Raw genomic sequence first — 22,780 nt, 5'->3', positions numbered from 1 at the left:
GGGGCTCCGTTCTTCCCAGCTCCGGTCCCAGAAGCTCCTGCAGTGGTCACATGCCATTCACGTGCCGCTGCAACCAATTGTTGGCCTCAGCAGTAATGTTGTAATGAACTCTCGAAAGGAGAGTAGAATTTTTTTAAGATTCACTGGTCTCTACTGTAGTTATAGGGTAGGAACAGAGAGAGTCTCCACATTGTTGAAATAACCATGAACAAACTTTGCTCATTCACATTCACACGTGGTGGAATTGCTGTAGAATTCCGCTGTGGACAGTCCGCAGTGGAATTCTGCAGCAGCCGTTTTTTACATTTCTTTCTATACATTTTTAGGAAAGTTAGTTTAGACGTTGCAGAAAATAACTGTTCGGAAATCAGGCTGCGGTGCAGAATTTTCCCTCCGCAGCATGCTCATGACTTTGCAGAGAAGAAGCGGAATTTCATTGCGGATTTCAGCATTTTCATTGCAAAAACTGAAATCGGTGGCAAGTCTGCTGTGATATCTGCAACGTCTGAATTACCTATCAAATATGCAAATGTTGGTGCAGATTAGTTGCGTAATTGCCCCAAATCTGCACCAACATTTGCAGCGGAAAATTCTGCCACGTCTGAACATGCCCTAATAAGTATTTTATAAGGAAATGTTGTTGACTTGCTGCCTTAGCTCCTCCACAATGATAGGCATATAACTGCTGCTGTACCATGTGTCAAGCTACATCAAGGTATCATGTTTGGTGGGGTGTGGTGTCACTAGGTTCAGGTATGATCTTGTGCCCCATGGTCAATTGGATGGTTTTAAAGCTTACTCTACAGAGGTACTGTATAATTTGCCTACATCCACAGAAAAAAGGTAGAAAATGTCAACATACTATTTGAACATTCGTTATTGGGCCAAACAGAGATATCAAAGGCAACAATTCTGGATTAACTGAAGTCTGTTGAAGCCAAAACATTATTTTGGTGTCTGTATTTAGCCCAAAAAAAATCAATTAGATTGCATGCTGATGTCAATCTTTTTTCTGTGGAATTATTATGGTGCAATGGAATAGCTCTTAAGTTAGGGCCACGCGGTGACATGTAGTCGTGCTACATAAAATTTCAATGTTGCGCTACTATATTGCACCTAATGGTAGTAAACGTTGTCGCGTTGACAGTCAGCAGAAATCCAAACCTGCAGATGGATATCCATCTTGAATGTAGAGTAAAACGGAGTGCTGCTTCCTTCTCTTCCCTGTCCTGAAATCCACAGGTTAAGGCCTCGTTTACACTAGCGTGTGAATTTTGCGCACGCAAAGCACGCAGCGTTTTGCGTGCGCAAAAGGCACTTAACAGCTCCGTGTGTCAGCCCCGTATGATGCGCAGCTGCGTGATTTTCACGCAGCCGCCATCATTATGACACTCCATTTGGATGTTTGTAAACAGAAAAGCACGTGGTGTTTTTTGCAACGGACTCACGTTGCACAAAATTCACAGACTGTCTGCACGGCCCCATAGACTATTATAGGTCCGTACGACACGCGTGAAAATCACGCGTGTCGCACGGACGAATAACACGCTCGTGTAAATGAGGCCTAATTCTAACACCTAATTTGCTGTACTCAACCAGTTTCCCAGCTGGTAGAAAACCAAAAGTTAAAGCTGTTTTCCTACATCCGCTTCCCTCCTCCTGTGGATAGCTGTAGGGGGCAAAAGTTGTATAGAAGGATGGCTAAGCATGTATATTACCGGATCCTTACAAGTTTAATCAGGTGATTAATGTCAATGATGAGAACACCATTTTGGTTGAGCTTATGAACTTTTCTCTAGGCAAAGAAAACATAGAAATATACTTACCTAGTTTTCCTGTTGAATTTCGATGGAATCCTTTATATTATTCTTTATAGTGGTAGGCCAATGTCCATTTTTTAAATATGTTTCACTACCTTTAGGTACTTTTCTATTTGATAAATATTACAAATGAGCATCATGGTAATCAGTTTATTTTATCTCCCAAGTCACACCAGTCTTCATTGATATTCCTAGGATTCCAAACCTTGAAAGTCCCAAAGCAGAAATATATTTCCCTTCTGGCTCCAATCAGGAGAGATCAGCCGGGCCTGTGTTGTTTTCCATTTCTTGGCAGCTTCTGCAATTCCCTTAGCTGAATCAATGTTCTTTAAAACAGCAACATTGATTTGTTCATTTCATTCACTCGTTTCATTGTTTTATTAGTCAAGCATACAAGGATGCTTTTAATTTCCTCTATTTAACCTTACATTTTCCTTAGCCTTGCTTCTGCACCATTTATTTTATGTAAGAATTGAAAATACAGACCATAACCAATGTATGGTGAATAATATTAATGTTATCTTGCATAGCATACACCAGAGCAAATTTTACATAAAAGCTAATGAAATTAGAAAATTCCCTTCAGCACTAATAAATCGACTTACATAGTAATGAAAGTCACATAGTACGGATGTAGCCATCTAAAACTTGACTCAGCTGATAACTTGCTGCAGCGTGATATCACAAAAAGCCATTGACAAGTCATTGAAAAAATCTAAATAAGAGATCTATCCACTGTTTATTTCAAAATGTTTTCACTAGCAATTTATGATGCTGTTATTTGGGTCCAGAACATACATTCTGAAAAACAAACAAACTAACAAACAGACAATGAGATTGTGGAACCACCTAAATTGTAAATCTTAAAATTGTAAAAAAAAGTAACCTTATTTAAATTTGGAATAAAAGGGGCACTGATGCGATAACAGTGGTCCGTGAAGGGGCTCAGTAATTATTGGTGAGAGTAGGGTATAGGTTAGGGGGTATGGAGGGCTATGTGGGGCATTGTGAATAAGTGGAGGTGACAAGGAGTAAGTTTAGGGTTTTAATGGTTGAGTCATTTATTACAAGTATTAAATACATACTGCAGGCAAACAATGTATTAATGTGTACAGAAGTAAAAAAATTTAAACAATACATGCATAGGAAGAGCGTGCAAACATTTAACAATACATAGATTTTACATTTGTGTGTAGGAATGGGGTGCAAACAGAAAATTAATGTACGGTATGTGTGTATAATTATTATATGCAAACAGCTAATAGATTACTGCATGCACAGGAACAATATAAGAAATTTCTAGTAACATCTCGCGATTCCACTGCATCCCAAACAACATGAACAACTAGACTTTTTACACAGGATAAAAAAAAGGTCTATTCTGGCATTTAAGTCCTACCAAAGCAGGATATAAAAACATGTTACAGGAAAGAGCTAAGCGTTGATTGGTCCTTAACATTTCAGGGTTTCCAATGTGGCAGGGCTGCTACCTAAATGTCAGGAAGCTCATATATTATGATGGTCATGTCTCTTTGGTCAAAGCCATCTAATATTTATTTCACTTGACATACTTGGGTTAGTAGTGTGTATATTTATTGCATAAAAAGAGGGAATAAGTCATCTCTCGTGCCTCATCTCTCTTGTGCATGTGCACGGATCTGCCGAAAATGTATTGAAGTCCAACAATTCTAGTGTACCTGGGGTGCTTTAGGCAGGTGAGTCCCCATCGACTGGGGGTTTTTTAATCTAGCAATATGTTAAGTGGTCTTGCCTAGAATTGCAGCAAACAATGCATCCATAAAAATACTTTTTTTTTTTATGCATTTTTTGTTGCAGTATTATTCCTATCACTGCTGAATGTGTACTGGGTCCTTAATGTCACACAGATTTAAATTATCATGTGTCCTGTTGAGGTGCACTGCTTCATAAAAAAAGTAAAGTCATTGGAATATTTTCCATATTGCTACTTCTTATTTAATTGGATTTGCTACAGTACATTCCTAACATATACATATATGGAGAAAAACATAGAATGCAGTAACGGCACCAGGACTTCAAGGTAGATGAAAACAGGGTGGATTTATTCACCTCAAGACAGCGACGTTTCGGTTCAACGGGAACCGTTCTCTGCTTGAGAAAGGTTCCTGTTGAACTGAAACGTCGCTGTCTTGAGGTGAATAAATACACCCTGTTCTCATCTACCTTGAAGTCCTGGTGCCGTTACTGCGTTCTATGTTTTTCTCTATCTAAAATGGGGAATTGATTCATCCCCTGGTGTCGAGCACATGACCTGATTTTCTGAATTTGTTGGAGTGCTGTGTTCATCTGTATTTGGACTGTATATATATATATATATATATATATATATATATATATAGATATATATATATCTATATATATATATATATATATATATATATATATATATATATATCCACGAAGAAAATCCAGCAGCACTCCGATGATCAAGATGAAAAAAATGAAGTTTATTGTGCCAACATGGCAAATGCAACGTTTCTGTCCCACCTTGGGACCTTTTTCATTTTTTTCATCTTGATCATCGGAGTGCTGCTGGATTTTCTTCGTGGATATATGTATGGTCTTTGGATCGGGACTATCAGCTGGCACCCTTCACTATTTGATCTCGTACTTGGAAACAGAGTGCTGCTGTCTTTCTACTGGCGTATATATATATATATATATATATATATATATATATATATTTATATATATATATATATATATATACACTACTGTTCAAAAGTTTAGGGTCACTTAGAAATGTCCTTATTTTTGCAAGAAAAGCACAGTTTTTTTCAATGAAGATAACATTAAATTAATAAGAAATACACTCTATACATTGTTAATGCGCTAAATGACTATTCTAGCTGCAAACGTCTGGTTTTCAATGCAATATCTACATAGGTGTATAGAGGCCCATTTCCAGCAACCATCACTCCAGTGTTCTAAGAAGGCTAATGGATGATTAGAAAACACTTGAAAACCCTTGTACAATTATGTTAGCACCGCTGTAAACAGTTTTGCGGTTTAGAGGAGCTATAAAATTGACCTTCCTTTGAGCTAGTTGAGAATCTGGAGCATTACATTTGTGGTTTCGATTAAACTCTCAAAATGGCTAGAAAAAGAGAGCTTTCATGTGAAACTCGACAGTCTATTCTTGTTCTTAGAAATGAAGGCTATTCCATGCGAGAAATTGCCAAGAAACTGAATATTTCCTACAACGGTGTGTACTACTCCCTTCAAAGGACAGCACAAACAGGCTCTAACCAGAGTAGAAAGAGAAGTGGGAGGCCCCGTTGAACAACTGAGCAACAAGACAAGTACATTAGAGTCTCTAGTTTGAGAAATAGACGCCTCACAGGTCCTCAACTGGCAACTTCATTAAATAGTACCCGCAAAACGCCAGTGTCAACGTCTACAGTGAAGAGGCGACTCCGGGATGCTGGCCTTCAGGGCAGAGTGGCAAAGAAAAAGCTATATCTTAGACTGGCTAATAAAAGAAAAAGATTAATATGGGCAAAAGCACACAGACATTGGACAGAGGAAGATTGGAAAAAAGTGTTATGGACAGACGAATCAAAGTTTGAGGTGTTTGGATCACACAGAAGAACATTTGTGAGACGCAGAACAACTGAAAAGATGCTGGAAGAGTGCCTGATGCCATCTGTCAAGCATGGTGGAGGTAATGTGATGGTCTGGGGTTGCTTTGGTGCTGGAAAAGTGGGAGATTTGTACAAGATAAAAGGGATTTTGAATAAAGAAGGCTATCACTCCATTTTGCAACGCCATGCCATACCCTGTGGACAACGCTTGATTGGAGCCAATTTCATCCTACAACAGGACAATGACCCAAAGCACACCTCCAAATTATGCAAGAACTATTTAGGAAAGAAGCAGGCAGCTGGTATTCTATCTGTAATGGAGTGGCCAGTGCAGTCACCAGATCTCATCCCCATAGAGCTGTTGTGGGAGCAGCTTGACTGTATGGTACGCAAGAAGTGCCTCTTCAAGCCACTCCAACTTGTGGGAGGGGCTTCTGGAAGCATGGGGTGAAATTTCTCCCGATTACCTCAGCAAATTAACAGCTAGAATGCCAAAGGTCTGCAATGCTGTAATTGCTGAGAATGGAGCATTCCTTGAGGAAAGCAAAGTTTGAAGGAGAAAATTATTATTTGAAATAAAAATCATTATTTCTAACCTTGTCAATGTCTTGACTATATTTTCTATTCATTTTGAAACTCATTTGATAAATATAAGTGTGAGTTTTCATGGAAAACATAAAATTGTCTGGGTGACCCCAAACTTTTGAACGGTAGTGTATATATATATATATATATATATATATATATATATATATATATATATATATATATATATATAAGTAGAAGAGATTCCACAGCACTCCAATGGTAAAAAAAATTGTAGTATTATTCAGTCAACAGCTGCAATGTTTCCTTCCTGCTATAGGACCTTTTTCAAGCATGCTTGCTTCTACTTATCTCTCATAATCCACGGATCTGGATTACCTGCTTGCACCCACTAACATAGTGGAATCTGACGCAGAGTGCTGCTTATTTCTATTTCTATATATTTATATATATATATATATATATATATATATAGCTAGATATAGATATAGATATATATATATATATATATATATATATATATATATATATATCTAGATAGATAGATAGCTAGATAGATAGATAGATAGATAGATAGATAGATAGATAGATAGATAGATAGATAGATAGATAGATAGATAGATAGATAGATAGATAGATAGATAGATAGATAGATAGATAGATAGATAGATGATAGATAGATAGATAGATAGATAGATAGATAGATAGATAGATAGATAGATAGATAGATAGATAGATAGATAGATGATAGATAGATAGATAGATAGATAGATAGATAGATAGATAGATAGATAGATAGATAGATAGATAGATAGATAGATAGATAGATAGATAGATAGATAGATTTATATTGCTGTTTTACAAATTTGAAATGTTAAAAACACTTTGAATTTTTTAACTTGTTTGCACTCATTGTGGCCTAGTCCATTATAAAGGAGAAATGTAATGATAGCTATGAGAAAATTACTTTATTCCACAAATGTTCTAAAATTTTCCACAGCATATTGCAAGAAACTTAATGCACATTGTAAAAATGTTCTCAAATATTCTAAGTATCACTCATATAATGGTTAGCTGAATGTCTAATGTACCTGATGAGAAAACTTCAGGAGGACAACACTAATTTCTTTCAAGCACCATTTCACAATTGTGTAGAACAGAATAATAAGCAGCAGAAATTGTACTAACCTGCAATTTTTTTTACAAGATCAAAGTCATTCTGTCTACTTAGTAAAATGCAGTGGATAGACTGTATAAAACAAAATAGGGCTTTAGATAAAAAACATAGTTGTCCTGAATGTAATAATGTACAATTATATGTTGCAGTTAAAAAAATGTTCCTTCGGAGGGGGTAGGTGGTGACCAGAGGTCTAATAATTCAGGTATATTTTTTATTTATTAACATTTGTGTAATGTGCTGCTCAAACCAATCCACTCTTAAAAATAAGCTCAGGCTCTGTTCACATCTGTGTCAGAGGTTCCAATATATCAATGGGTTCCGTCGGGCAACATTGATTTCCGTCGTGTGACAGATCCGGTAGCTTCAGTTTTTCTAACGGAAAGCCTTGCTGCCGATGTGAACAGAGCCTAATAGTAAGGCCACACAGAGCGGCCCTGACCAAGCCGCGACGCAGCCAACAACTGCGTCAGCACCAAGTTCGGCGCAGCTGTTAAGCACCCTGTTAATGGCTGCACGTTAATATGGGTAAACCGTCCCTTTATCTGCAAAATGGTGCAGCCATTAATTAATACACCCTTTATGGCCGCACAATTTTGCAGGTAAAGGGCCGTTTTACCCACATTAACTCGTGGCCATTAACAGGGTATTTGATAGCCACACTGAACGCGGTTGTTGGCCACGTCACGGTCGAGTCAGGGCTGCTCTTTGTGGCCTAACCCAAAGCGAAAATAGTAGTTCCCCCAAAAATAATATATATTTTTAATTAACCATGATTACAGACATGAATTTTGTGGGCTGCATCACTAAACTACAATCAGTCCTAAGTAGGTTGTTATTCTCTATATTTTACCCCATGTGAAACCTGCTCAACCTCTTAATCATATATCTACCATATCCCTCTTTACCTTCATATCCTGTTGTCATATTGCCTCCCCCTAGTCACCAGTATTTACATTTCTGTGTAGCACAAAATGCCGGGCACCTTATGTCTACTTAAGTTTTCTGAAGACAAAAAGTTAAACTTTCATGATAATTATCAAATATACTGATAAAAAAATCATTGCCAAATAATATCCACATAATACAAAGCCCAAATAACACAGTCACTGCCTACCAACATAATACATGGTGCCAAATTAATTATCCCATACATTGCCCCCATCGTACTTAAATATTATGCCCTGATATTGCAACCATACAGTGTCAATATAATTCAGGCATATCTGCCCAAATGGTACCATTACACAGGGTTGCACAGTATTGCAAATATTGTAACCATGCAGCACTCAAATAATAGTGTTCACCTATTAGTAAAATATAGTGTCCACAGACCACCTTACAGTACCCAAATAAAACTGCTCAATAAATAGGCAAGGTGGAAAATGACGCACATTTTTACATCAAAATGAAGTGCACTGACAGACAAGTGGCCGATGTTAAGAGCGCACAATATGCAAGAGAGTAGCAAGTAACATAAAATTCTCCTCAGCCCGACATGTGTATTACTGTAAATACAATAACACTATTATATTATATCATATTAACACTATTATTATAAATACTATGTAGGTAACCCCTTTATTAATAGTAAACACACACTTATTTAGTTATCTGGTAATGCAACCAGTGTCTCTCCAGATGTTGTGAAGCTAGAAGTCCCAGCGTGCCGTAAAGAACTCTGGGACTTTCACCGCAGCTGAGGATCCGCTGGTTGCAGCTATAGAACCTTCATTTCCCTGTTCGTGTTTTATTTTGTCGGAATCCATTCAAGGTTCAGAAATCATTATGAGTTATGAATAACTAAGATAAGTGCTTTGCACTCAGTTCCCTTTATGAACTTTTCATGAAAACAAGTGACTTGGAAGATACACGCTGTTACATGCTATCTTTACAAATGACTTGCTGCCCTTTTATTCGTCTGTTCAACCTATCAACAATAAAAGAACATATTGAGGATTTCACCAGGTTGAAGGTTGAATCTTAAAATGAATTGACAAGTTGCATCTTTCTTTAGAGATTATGAAATGACTCTATAGTTACATGACTATACTTGAATGTAGAGCCCCAGGGAAGTTTTTTCTCAAAATGAGAACGCAGCATTTACAGCAGGAGGCAGGTGTGTGCATCAGCGAAGCGAGCAACAATGTGATATATTTAGAATCACAAATGGATGTAAACTACTGTATTTCTAGCACTGGGGAAAATGGAAAAGCCTAAAATGTGAGGGAAAAAAACTACTTGTCAGCCCTAGAGAATTTTAATTTACTAACAGAAAGAAATATAGTCTCATCACGGTGGGTACAGAAGGAAGCAGGTGTTGTTCACAATATTGTATTTGAATTTATGGGTTACCATAGCGGAGAGAGAATGTGAAGCAGCTGCCCTGGCCATGTGGAAAGAACGATGAGAGCTTTTAATTAGCTATAAGAATGCTGTTAATTTCTCCGAGACCCTTCTTTACTTGTTCACTTGTCTGAAATCACAGCCGGGCTTCCTTATTGCTCCAAAAGCAAGAGATTTAGTAAGCAAACAAGGACTGCCATTTGGCCAGAAATTAAATAGAGTTTTGATGTGACATGAACAGGGCTTGAACATTATTCTGCTCAAAAATGAAATGCTGAGGTTATTGCTACACAGAAGGCAAACATGAAGAGATTAATTTTCACTAATTGTTGTCACACAATATTTTATGCAAATGTATTCAATAAAGTAGGCAAGCTGTGTTGGTTAAAATAATGGAGATTAACTACATAAAATATGGCCCACCAGTAATGTAGTAATGCAGGCCTGTCTCTATACACCAGTATAATTCTTCTGATTTCAGTAAATAAAGGTTATTCCGTTAATGAAAAGTTATACCATTTTTCAATATACTTTATGTATCAATTCCTTAGGGTTTTCAAGATCTCTGCTTGCGGTCATTTAATAGGCATCTTCATTGCTTACATCCAGTAGATAAAAATCAGTCCTGGTTATGTGACGGAGACACAGGTGCACAGCTCGTTACAATAGATGTATCCCAGTGGTTTCTTGTAACGAGCCGAGCACCTGTGTGTCCATTACATGATTATGACCGATTTCAAGCCACTGGAAGTAAACAATGGTTACTATTAATTGACAGCAAGCATAGATCATGGAAACCATGAGGAATTAATACAAATAGTACTGTATTTGTTAAAAACAGGGATACCCCTTTAATATAATATAAAAATCAACAGTAAGGCTATATTGGTTTATCAACTGCTAGCTTATGCTGTATATTGCTAGCAGCTAACTTTGCGACTTTATGGTACTTTCTACAAACAGTATATCTTGTATTCAATATATACAGTAGGTTATATATACTCTAATGCAGAGTTTCCCAACCTTTTCAGGCTCGAGGCACCCCTGGAAAAAAAAATAATCAGGGCACCACTACCAATAATTGTTTACAAAAAGATAACAAAATGGCTAAAAATAATCAATACACTCTTAGGGTATGTTCACACAATGTTTTTTTTGTAAGGCAGAAAAAAAATCTGCCTCCAGATTCCTTTAGGTTTTTGTATTGACAGCATTGTTTGACGCTTTTTTTTTTCTCGCTTTTGTGTTTTTTGCCCACATTTGTAAAAAACGCAGGCAAAAAAAGCACCAAACGAGCGTCGCAGATTTTTTCTGCCTCCTATTAATTTCAATCGGAGGTCAGAGGCAGAAACCACTCAAATACTATCAGGCCCTTAAAATGACCATCAGCCCCCACTCACAGTCAAATTACCATCAGAGCCCCACTCACAGTAAATTGACCATCAGTCCCCCACTCACAGTAAAATGACCACCAGCCCGCCACTCACAGTAAAATAACAGCCAGTGTGACAAAACTGGACCCTAAATAACATTTAGGGTCCAGTCAGACATTGTGGTTCAGGTGCGGTGAAATCAGCATTGAGAGTGCTTCCGCTTCCGGTGCTGGGATGTGAAGACGTGTGTTAGAGCAAACTCCTGCCCAGCAGAGAACACATCACCAGGTCAGGGGGCAATAGCCTGACTTTGTCAGTGCACACTGTAGAGCGAAGGTATCATAAGTCTTATTGGGCTGAAAGCTTTCTGCCCTGCTGGAATTTGCCTCAAGCAACCAATGGCTAGATTGAAACTTGTGGCAGCGGCCATAACTAACAATCTTGTCCATGCATCCTGGATGACTGACTCTTCCTGTGCTCTACACTTTGGATTCCTACAGGGATCTTGTTGTCTTTGTACAAAAACATATTGGCAACCTGAAGGCTCTTCTGAAACCTAGAGCTGGGTGCCAATTTTGATATCATTGCATACGTTGTTAACCTCTATTGGCCAACACCTTTGCTGCCTTTGGAAGCACTATACATACACGGGCTACTTGGGACCCTGCAATCCTGCCAGATTCGCAACAACTTAGAAGGCCTTGAAAGAAACCCAAATAAAGAGGAGGAAACCGCAGCACTCCAGTAGAAATGTTATTATCTTTTATTCACGAAAACATCACCTGCAACGTTTCAACCCTCACAGGGTCTTTGCCAAGCATAAAATACATACATCAGTTGCACACCTTTTATAATCTGTGTTCAGTGACATCACATCCAGTGTTTAATTCATTTTCAAAACAGGTGTATAATAGATAAAACAGTAAAAGATCCATACATAGTCATAATTTGTGTATGTGACAAATAAAAACACAATAGCAGTGAATCCCCAAGGATATTCATAAGAAGCGCTACATTATGTCTCAAAATATAACACAGCATTGGACTTTGTCCATTGCGCATGCTCACAGCCTGTTGGTAGCTTGGATCTAGCGTCCTTAGTAACCTACTACATCATATCATGTTATGACATACAAATCTTCCCCTCTTCGTCCATTGGTTTAAAACAGTCCCCTGTCCGTGTGCAAGTCTGGTTGCTACAAGCAACCTGCAGATGCTTCAACCCGATCTCATTATCTGGGCCGGGCACATGAATTACCAAAGTGTCCGAGACGCTGAGTGTATCAAATCAGCAGCAGCGTCCCGGAATGCAAGGGGCAGTTAAAGATGATAATAATAGCCGCGCATACGCAATAATGTTTATGGTCCGTATGCTGGAATAAGAGAGCCAACACGGTTGCAAACTAGCAACCAATTATTTCTAAAAATCCCAAATCCATTATTCAGTTACAGTTTTCAATTATCCCCAATTTTTTATCAACTCATGATACAAAACGACAGAATTTAAAAAAAGTATCATGAGAGACCAAAAAAGCTATTTTGCTAATTAAATCATAATGACAGCATACATAAAATTGCAAAATCACGGCATCAATACCTCACACATACCACATCTGCAGAGCCATTCAATATGTCGAGCAGGATTGTAAAGGATCTGCCAGGCACAACTTCTGTGTATACGCCCATAGGCAATCAGTCTGCACCTGAGTCTATGTCTCTGAGACTGACTCCAGCTTCCACCACTCAGGCTGGCAGGCTTAGGAGTGGGAGAGCCTATCGCAGCCTGGCCAGACGGAGCTAGCTCCCGCCCTCGGTCTATTTATACCTGCCTTTCCTGTTCCTCCTTTGCTTGTGATTCTTCTCGTGTGGTTTCCTGGCCCAGCTACAGCTTCTGACTATTTGATCCTGCTCCATACTGACCCTGGCTTTCTGACTACTCTCCTGCTCTGCGTTTGGTACCTCGTACACTCCTGGTTTGACTCGGCTCGTTCACCACTCTTGTTGCTCACTGTGTTGCTGTGGGCAACTGCCCCTTTTCCCTTAGCTTTGTGTACCCCTGTCTGTTTGTCTCGTGCACTTATTGAGCGTAGGGACCGCCGCCCAGTTGTACCCCGTCGCCTAGGGCGGGTCGTTGCAAGTAGGCAGGGACAGAGTGGCGGGTAGATTAGGGCTCACTTGTCCGTTTCCCTACCCCCATCATTACATAATCACAAGCCCATATAACTAGTCTACCCTGGTCCCTGACTCTATTATGGACCCCCTTGAGACCCTGGTCCAGCAAATGCAGGGTCTCTCCCTACAGGTCCAGGCCCTGGCTCAGAGGGTCAACCAGCCTGACGCTACCATGGTAGTGCCCCTCACCTCACCTCTTGTACCCCACCTCAAGTTGCCTGACCGGTTCTCAGGGGACCGGAGGACTTTTCTCTCCTTTCGGGAGAGTTGTAGGCTCTACTTTCGCTTAAAGCCTCACTCCTCAGGTTCTGAGAGCCAGCGGGTGGGTATAATTATGTCCCGGCTCCAGGAAGGGCCCCAAGAGTGGGCCTTCTCCTTGGCTCCTGACGCCCCTTAACTTTCCTCCGTTGATCGTTTCTTTTCTGCTCTCGGACTCATTTATGACGAGACTGACAGGACTGCCTTTGCCAAGAGTCAGCTGGTGACCTTACGTCAGGGTAAGAGACCTGTTGAGGAGTATTGTTCTGACTTTAGGAAGTGGTGCGTAGCTTCTCGGTGGAATGACCCTGCCTTAAGGTGCCAGTTTAGGTTGGGCCTGTCGAACGCCCTGAAAGACCTGCTAGTTAGCTATCCCTCTTCTGACTCCCTAGACCAGGTTATGGCTTTAGCGGTACAACTTGACCGACGTCTCAGGGAACGACAACTTGAAAGTTTTTGTGTTTTCCCCTCTGACTCCCCCATGATGCCCCCCGAGGTCCCGTTGCTTCGCTCTTCCACGGAAGACTCGGAGGTACCTATGCAACTCGGGGCCTCCGTGTCCCCCCGACAACGTAGAGAGTTCCGCAGGAAGAATGGTCTCTGCTTCTATTGTGGGGATGACAAGCATCAAGTGAACACCTGTCCAAGGCGTAAGAATAAGCAGCCGGAAAACTTCCGCGCCTAAGTGATCATCGGGGAGGTCACTTGGGCGCACAGGTATTTCCCGTAAATATGAAACGTAATAAAATCTTGCTTCCCTTTCAGGTCTCTTTTGGTGGTAGGTCTGCTACCGGCAGTGCCTTCGTGGATTCAGGGTCTTCTGCTAATATCATGTCTGTGGAATTTGCTATGTCTCTAGCTATGCCTTTGATTGATTTGCCTAAACCTGTCCCGGTAGAGGGTATCGACTTGCTAATGGTTATTTTACACAGCATACCACTGTTTTTGAACTCCTTGTTGGCTCCATGCATTTGGAGCAGTGCTCTGTACTGTTGATGCAGGGATTATCGTCCGATTTGGTTTTAGGCCTTCCCTGGTTGCAGTTGCATAATCCCACGTTTGACTGGAATACTGGGGAGCTTACCAAATGGGGTAATGAATGCTTGACGTCATGTTTTGCTGTTAATTCTATTTCTCCCCCTGAGCAGGTGAACACGCTACCTGAGTTTGTTCAGGACTTCGCTGATGTTTTCTCTAAGGAGGCCTCCGAAGTATTACCTCCTCATAGAGAATACGATTGCGCTATCGAATTGGTACCAGGAGCTAAGCTCCCTAAGGGTAGGATATTTAATCTTTCTTGTCCCGAACGTGAAGCCAGGAGAGAGTATATCCAGGAATGCCTGGCCAAGGGTTACATTCGCCCCTCTACTTCTCTGGTAGGTGCTGGCTTCTTCTTCGTAGGGAAGAAGGATGGTGGTCTTAGGCCATGCATTGACTACCGTAACTTGAATAAGGTCACTGTAAGGAACCAGTATCCCCTTCCTTTGATTCCTGATCTCTTTAGTCAGGTTCAGGGGGCCCAATGGTTCTCTAAGTTTGATCTACGGGGGGTGTATAACCTTATCCGCATCAAAGAGGGGGATGAGTGGAAGACTGCATTTAACACGCCCGAAGGTCATTTCGAATACCTCGTCATGCCCTTTGGGTTGTGTAATGCTCCTGCGGTCTTCCAGAATTTCATAAATGAGATTTTAAGAGATTACCTGGGGGTATTTCTTGCAGTGTACCTTGATGACATACTGGTGTTTTCCAAGGACTTGTCCTCCCACATTGAGCATGTCAGGAAGGTGCTCCAGGTCCTTCGGGAAAACAAACTGTTTGCGAAAACCGAAAAATGTGTGTTTGGGGTACAGGAGATACCATTTTTGGGTCAAATCCTCACTCCTCATGAATTCCGCATGGACCCCGCCAAGGTCCAGGCTGTGGCGGAATGGGTCCAACCTGCTTCCCTGAAGGCGTTACAGTGTTTCTTGGGCTTCGCTAATTATTACAAGAGATTTATTGCTTACTTCTCGGTCATCGCTAAGCCTCTTACGGACCTCACTCGCAAAGGTGCTGATCTCCTCCACTGGCCTCCTGAGGCTGTCCAGGCTTTTGAGGTCCTTAAGAAGTGCTTTATCTCGGCCCCGGTGATGGTTCAGCCCAACCAAATGGAGCCATTTATCGTGGAAATTGACGCATCTGAGGTGGGAGTGGTGGCTGTCTTGTCCCAGGGTACCAGGTCCCTCACCCATCTCCGTCCCTGTGCCTACTTCTCCAGGAAGTTTTCGCCCACTGAGAGTAACTATGATATTGGCAACCGCGAACTCTTAGCCATTAAATGGGCATTTGAAGAGTGGCGCCACTTCCTGGAGGGGGCTAGGCACCAGGTGACGGTTCTTACCGACCACAAGAATCTGGTTTTCCTAGAATCTGCCCGGAGGCTAAACCCGAGACAAGCTCGATGGGCGCTATTTTTTACCAGATTCAACTTTTTGGTTACCTATAGGGCTGGGTCTAAAAATATTAAGGCCGATGCACTGTCGCGTAGCTTCATGGCCAGCCCTCCTTCGGAGGAAGATCCTGCTTGTATTTTGCCTCCTGGTATAATCATTTCTTCTATTGATTCTGATTTAGTCTCTGAAATATCGGCTGATCAAGGTTCAGCTCCCGGGAACCTTCCTGAGGACAAGCTGTTTGTTCCCCTGCAATTCCGGCTAAGGGTACTTAGGGAAAATCATGACTCCGCACTATCTGGTCATCCAGGTGTCCTGGGTACCAAACACCTCATTGCCAGAAACTATTGGTGGCCTGGTTTGCCTAAAGACGTTAAGGCTTACGTCGCCGCTTGTGAGGTTTGTGCTAGGTCCAAGACTCCCAGGTCCTGACCAGTGGGCTTACTACGTTCTTTGCCCATTCCCCAGAGACCTTGGACCCATATCTCCATGGATTTTATCACCGATTTGCCTCCATCTCAAGGCAAGTCGGTGGTGTGCGTTGTAGTAGACCGCTTCAGTAAGATGTGCCACTTTGGGCCCCTCAAGAAACTACCCAATGCCAAGACGTTAGCTACCTTGTTTGTCAAACACATCCTGCGTCTCCATGGGGTCCCTGTCATTGTTTTGGAGAGCCTTCAGTAAAAAGTTGGAGATTGATCTGTCCTTCTCCTCTGCCTTCCATCCTGAAACTAATGGCCAAACTGAGAGGACTAATCAATCTCTAGAACAATATTTAAGGTGTTTTATCTCTGACTGTCAATATGATTGGGTCTCATTCATTCCCCTCGCCGAATTTTCCCTTAATAACCGGGTCAGTAACTCATCAGGGGTCTCCCCCTTTTTCTGTAATTTTGGGTTTAATCCATGGTTCTCCTCCGTTTCACCTGGTAGTTCCAACAATCCCGAGGTAGAGGTCGTTCATCGGGAACTGTGCACAGTCTGGGCCCAGGTTCAGAAGAACCTAGAGGCGTCCCAGAGCGTACAAAAGACTCAGGCTGATAGAAGACGTTCTGCTAACCCCTTGTTTATGGTCGGGGATCTGGTGTGGTTATCGTCTAGGAACTTGCGACTTAGGGTTCCATCCAAGAAGTTTGCTCCCCGTTTTTTTGGGCCGTATAAGGTCATTGAAGTCCTCAATCCTGTCTCCTTCCGACTGGAGCTGCCCCCATTTTTTCGAATACACGACGCGTTTCATGCCTCCCTCCTTAAACGCTGCTCCCCGTCCTTGGCTCCCTCGAGGAAACCTCCTGTTCCCGTTCTCACCCCTGAGGGGGTGGAATTCGAGGTGTCCAAGATTGTGGACAGCAAGATGGTCCAAGGCTCCCTCCAGTACATGGTCCATTGGAGAGGATACGGGCCTGAGGAGAGGACTTGGGTACCCGCCCGGGATGTTCACGCTGGGGTATTGGTCAGGAAGTTCCACCTCCGTTTCCCCAATAAACCAGGTCCACTTAGAAAGGGTCCAGTGGCCCCTCATAAAAGGGGGGTAATGTAAAGGATCTGCCAGGCACAACTTCTGTGTATACGCCCATAGGCAATCAGTCTGCACCTGAGTCTATGTCTCTGAGACTGACTCCAGCTTCCACCACTCAGGCTGGCAGGCTTAGGAGTGGGAGAGCCTATCGCAGCCTGGCCAGACGGAGCTAGCTCCCGCCCTCTGTCTATTTATACCTGCCTTTCCTGTTCCTCCTTTGCTTGTGATTCTTCTCGTGTGGTTTCCTGGCCCAGCTACAGCTTCTGACTATTTGATCCTGCTCCATACTGACCCTGGCTTTCTGACTACTCTCCTGCTCTGCGTTTGGTTCCTCGTACACTCCTGGTTTGACTCGGCTCGTTCACCACTCTTGTTGCTCACGGTGTTGCCGTGGGCAACTGCCCCTTTTCCCTTAGCTTTGTGTACCCCTGTCTGTTTGTCTCGTGCACTTACTGAGCGTAGGGACCGCCGCCCAGTTGTACCCCGTCGCCTAGGGCGGGTCGTTGCAAGTAGGCAGGGACAGAGTGGCGGGTAGATTAGGGCTCACTTGTCCGTTTCCCTACCCCCATCATTACAAGGATTGAGGAAAAAAAGTTTTTTTCATACAAAATTATTTATATAAATAATATTGAAAATTGGGATAATGCCTAATGCCAGGCTATCAGATTGTCTGGGAGTGCACTTTAATTTTATTAACATATAAAGGCAATATTAACCCCTTTAGGCCTGTTTTGGCCTTGTGGACACATGATTTTTTCAAATCTGACATGTGTCACTTTATGTGGTAATAACTCCGGAATGCTTTTACCTATCCAAGCGATTCTAAGACTGTTTTCTTGTGACATATTGTACTTTATGTTAGTGAAAAAATTTGGTCGATAAATTGAATATTTATTTGTGAAAAACGTCAAATTTTAGCAAAAATGTGCAAAAATTTGCATTTTTCTAAATTTAAATGTATTTGCTTGTAAAACAGATAGTAATACCACACAAAATAGTTGCTAGTTAACATCCCCCATATGTCTACTTTATGTTTGCATCATTTTTTTTCACATACTTTTTACATATTTTTCTAGGTCGTTACGAGGCTTAGAACTTTAGCAGAAATTTCTCATATTTTCAATAAAATTTCAATATGCCATTTTTTCACGGACCAGTTCAGTTCTGAAGTGGCTTTGAGGGCCTTATATATTAGAAAGTCCCCATAAATCAACCCATTTTGAAAACTGCACCCCTCAAGGTATTCAAAACCACATTCAGAAAGTATTTTAACCCTTTAGGCGTTTCACAGGAATTAAGGCAAAGTAGAGGTGAAATTTACAAATTTCATTTTTTTTGCCGAAATTCATTTGTAATAAAAAAAAATCTGTAACACAGAAGGTTTTACCAGGGAAACACAACTCAATATTTATTGCCCAGATTCTGCAGATTTTAGAAATATCCAACATGAAGATGAAAATATCCTATTTTTCTGTGGAAACATAGAATTTTTTAATTTTTACAAGGAATAAAGGAGAAAAAGCCGCCCAACATCTGTAAAGCAATTTCTCCCGATTGCGGCAATACCCCATATGTGGTCGTAAACTGATGTTTGGACTCACACCAGGGTACAAATATGTGTACTTTTTTTTAACGTTTTATTTTTTTCCCTATAATAAATGACTTATTATAGGAAAACAAAACCTTTTATTTTGACACTTTTATAAAACATTTTTATTACCTTTTTTTACACTTTATAATTTTGTTTATTAACTTTTTTTTTACTTTTTACACTTTATCTTTTTGACCTGCAGCTCTGATCGCTGCTAGAATACATTACACTACTTAGGTAGTGTAACGTATTCCAACTGTCAGTGTGACGTCACAGTCACTCTGACAGTTGGTTTACGAGGATCAGCAGAGGCTGATCCTCATAGGCTGACATACATGGCAGACCCGGGGTCCGTTGTCTGGCCCCCGGGTGCCATCACAAGCATCAGAAGCCCCCACGATTGCATGGGGGCTGCTGATGCGCTACAAACCCGCTACATGCGGAGATCGCAATCGAGCCCCGCATGTAACGGGTTATTTGCCGAAATCAGCGGCGATGAGCCGCTGATCAGCAACACTGGAGTGTCGGGGACAGCTGATCTCCAAGTTCCCGATGCACACCTTGTCGCCAAAGGTTGGTCCTGATGGGCTTCTGTCCATGGCAGACCCGGAAGCCATTGTTTGGCTTCCGTTTGCCATACTAACTATCGGCAGACCCCGCGATTTCGGACCGGGGTCTGCCGATATGCTGGAAACCCCTAAAATTCGGCGATTCCAACCGATCGCTGAATTTAAGGGGTTAATTCGCCGAAATCAGCGGCAAAGGACTACTGGCCGGCAAGAGGGAAGTGTCAGCTGTCGGCGACAGCTGACCTCCCGGTTCCCGGTGCACACTGTCGCCGACAGTGTGCACCGGGAAAAACTCAGTAACTGTACGTCCTCGTGCGGGAAGTAACCTCCCGCAACGACGGACAGTTACATCCTCGTACGGATAGGGGTTAATACATAGTCTATCTATAACTTTATTGATAAATATACTATCACAGTGTATACACGGTCCAACATACCACCAACATACTCAATGACCCTAATGGCCCTAATGACCAAGCAATTTTTTTTTTTAGTTTTTCTATAATCGCATTCAAAGAGCAATAACTTTTTTATTTTTCCGTCGACATAGCTGTACGAGGACTTTCTTTTTGCGGTATTAGATGTAATTTGTAATGGCACCATTTTGGGGTACATATCATTTTTTTATTAACTTATTTTGAAGGGAAATAGAAAAAAAAATGAAATTCCACCATTGTTCTATGCGTATTAAATTGACATCATTCACTGTGCAGTAGAATAACACATTACCTTTATTCTATGGGTCAGTACGATTACAACGATACCACATATGTAGAGGTTTTTTATGTTTTACGAATTTTGCACAATAAAAACTCTTTTGAACTAAAATTATTTGTTTTTGCATCGTCGCATTCCAAGAGCCGTAATTTTTTTTATTTTTCCGTCAATATAGAGATATGTGGGCTTGTGTTTTGCGTGACGACACGTTGTTTTGATTGTTACTGTATTGGAGTACATGGGACTTATTGATTAACTTTTATTATGACTGTTTTGGGGGGCAATGGAAAAAAATAGCAATTTCGCCATGGTTTCTTGCGGTTTTTTTTATGGTGTTCACCCAGCGGTTTAAATTACATATTAACTTTATTGTTTGAGTCATTACGGTCACGGCGATACTAAAATATGTGTACTTTTATTTATTTTTTACACTTTAACTAAATAAAAGCCCTTTTTATGGAAAAAAATGGTTTTATTTATGTTTTTTACTGTAATTTTTATTAATAATTTTTATCTCACATTACCTACTTATTTTTTTAGTCCCACTAGGGGACTTTACCATGTGATCTTCAGATCGCTGCTATAATGCTTTGGTATATTTAGTATAACTCTGACGGGCAATCTATTAGGACGTGCCTCCAGCGCATTCTAATAGGCATATGCCCAGGGTAGACCTGGGGGCTTTTATCAGGCCGCCGGCTGCCATGGCACCCCATCAGAGGCCTGCAATTATATTTGCGGGTCACTGATGGGTGAGAGAGGGAGCTCCCTCTGTAAACAAGTTAAATGCCGTGGTCGCTATTGACTGCGGCATTTAACCGGTTAAACGCCCGTGATCGACGTAAACTTTGTTGCTAACTTATATATATATATATATATATATATATATATATATATATAGCGTAGCTATATTTTATATAGAACTGAAAAAAATCATGTGCAACTAACTAATTTTGAGACCACAAGCAGCCCCCCTTAGAAATAGTGCCCCCTGTAGAATGTGCCATACAGCCCCCCTGTAGACAGTGCTATATAGCCCTGCCTATAGACAGTGTAACACCCCATTTGTAGATAGCGCCCCCCTGTAGATAGTGCCATACAGCCCCCTGTAGATATCGCCATAAAGCCCCCACTGTATATAGCGCTGTACAGCTCCCACTGTATATAGTGCCACACAGCCCCACTCCCTTGTATACAGTGCCACACAGCCCCACCTTAGTAGAAAGTGCAGCACACAGACCCCTGTAGATTGCGCCAAACTCAGCCCCTGTAGATAGAGCCACAGCCCTCCCCCTTTTAAATAGTGCCATACAGTTCCCCCATGTGTATAGTGACACACAGCTCCCCCTTGTGTATAGTGCCACGCAGCTCCCCCTTGTGTATAGTGCCACACAGCCCCCCTTTGTGTATAGTGCCACATTGCCCCCCTTGTGTATAGTGCCACAAGGCAATGGCGCATCCGAGAAAGTTGTATAAGATGTCACTCAAACATGGAAAGGTTGGTTTGGAGGCAGGACTATGTGACTCTTCAGCATAGCGGCACCGCCCCATGACCCTCTAATGAGTATTTAGCAAATAGTTTACGCCGTTTTAAAAGTGGATTTTAAGGATTTTGCTGCGTCTGAAAAAAACATACAAGGGAATGTTTGGAAATATTGTCAGGTCATGTATTACTGCATGGTGGCGTTTCAAGGGGTTAAAACTACCTGCCAGATTCCCATTAAATATACAGTGAATTGAGAACAATTCCATCTGCCCTGCAATTTTGTTATTATAAATATATCCTATATAATTACAGCAGCAGGACAAAGCTCTGACATGTATACAGTACCAGAACCAAGCTCAGTACATAAATACAGCACTAGAACCAAGCTCAGTACATATATACAGCACCAGAACAAAGCTCTGACATATGTACAGTACCATAACCAAGCTCAGTACATAAATGCAGTGCTAGAACCAAGCTCAGTACATAAATACAGCACTAGAACCAAGCTCTAACATATATACAGCACCAGAACAAAGCTCAGTACATATATACAGCACTAGAACCAAGCCCATACATATATACAGCACCAGAACCAAGCTCAGTACATAAAAACAGCACCAGAACAAACCTCAGTACATAAATACAGCACTACAACCAAGCTCAGTACATATATACAGCACCAGAACAAAACTCATTACATATATACACAGAACCAAAACCAATCTCATACGTATATACAGCACCAGAACCAAGCTCAGTACTTACATATAGGATCAGAACCAAGATCAGTACATATATACAACACCAGAACAAATACAGATCAATTTAGTGCAACCCCTGCCGTATGCTGGGAGATGCTGTTTCACAAACAAAAATCATACCACCATCATCTCACTGCAGATCACACAGTGACTACAATACTGATTAAAAGCAGAATAAACATTTACATTAAGTGACTCACCGGTGACGTCTCAGATTCTAGTTCTTTTCTTTTCCCTCCGGTCCAGACATCTATGATGGATTTCTACCGGCCATGACCCATTTCTGCAGTTTTCCGCTCAGATGTCTTCAGCTTCTCACTTTTAAAACATTTCTGCACCTATAAAAAAAGTTTAAATTCTCAACACCTATAAATATAATAAAGCACC

Source organism: Rhinoderma darwinii, chromosome 2 (assembly GCF_050947455.1).
Source record: "Rhinoderma darwinii isolate aRhiDar2 chromosome 2, aRhiDar2.hap1, whole genome shotgun sequence".
Lineage (NCBI taxonomy): Eukaryota > Metazoa > Chordata > Amphibia > Anura > Rhinodermatidae > Rhinoderma > Rhinoderma darwinii.
The sequence above is the reverse complement of the archived record's forward strand: the minus strand, read 5'-3'. Positions refer to the sequence as shown.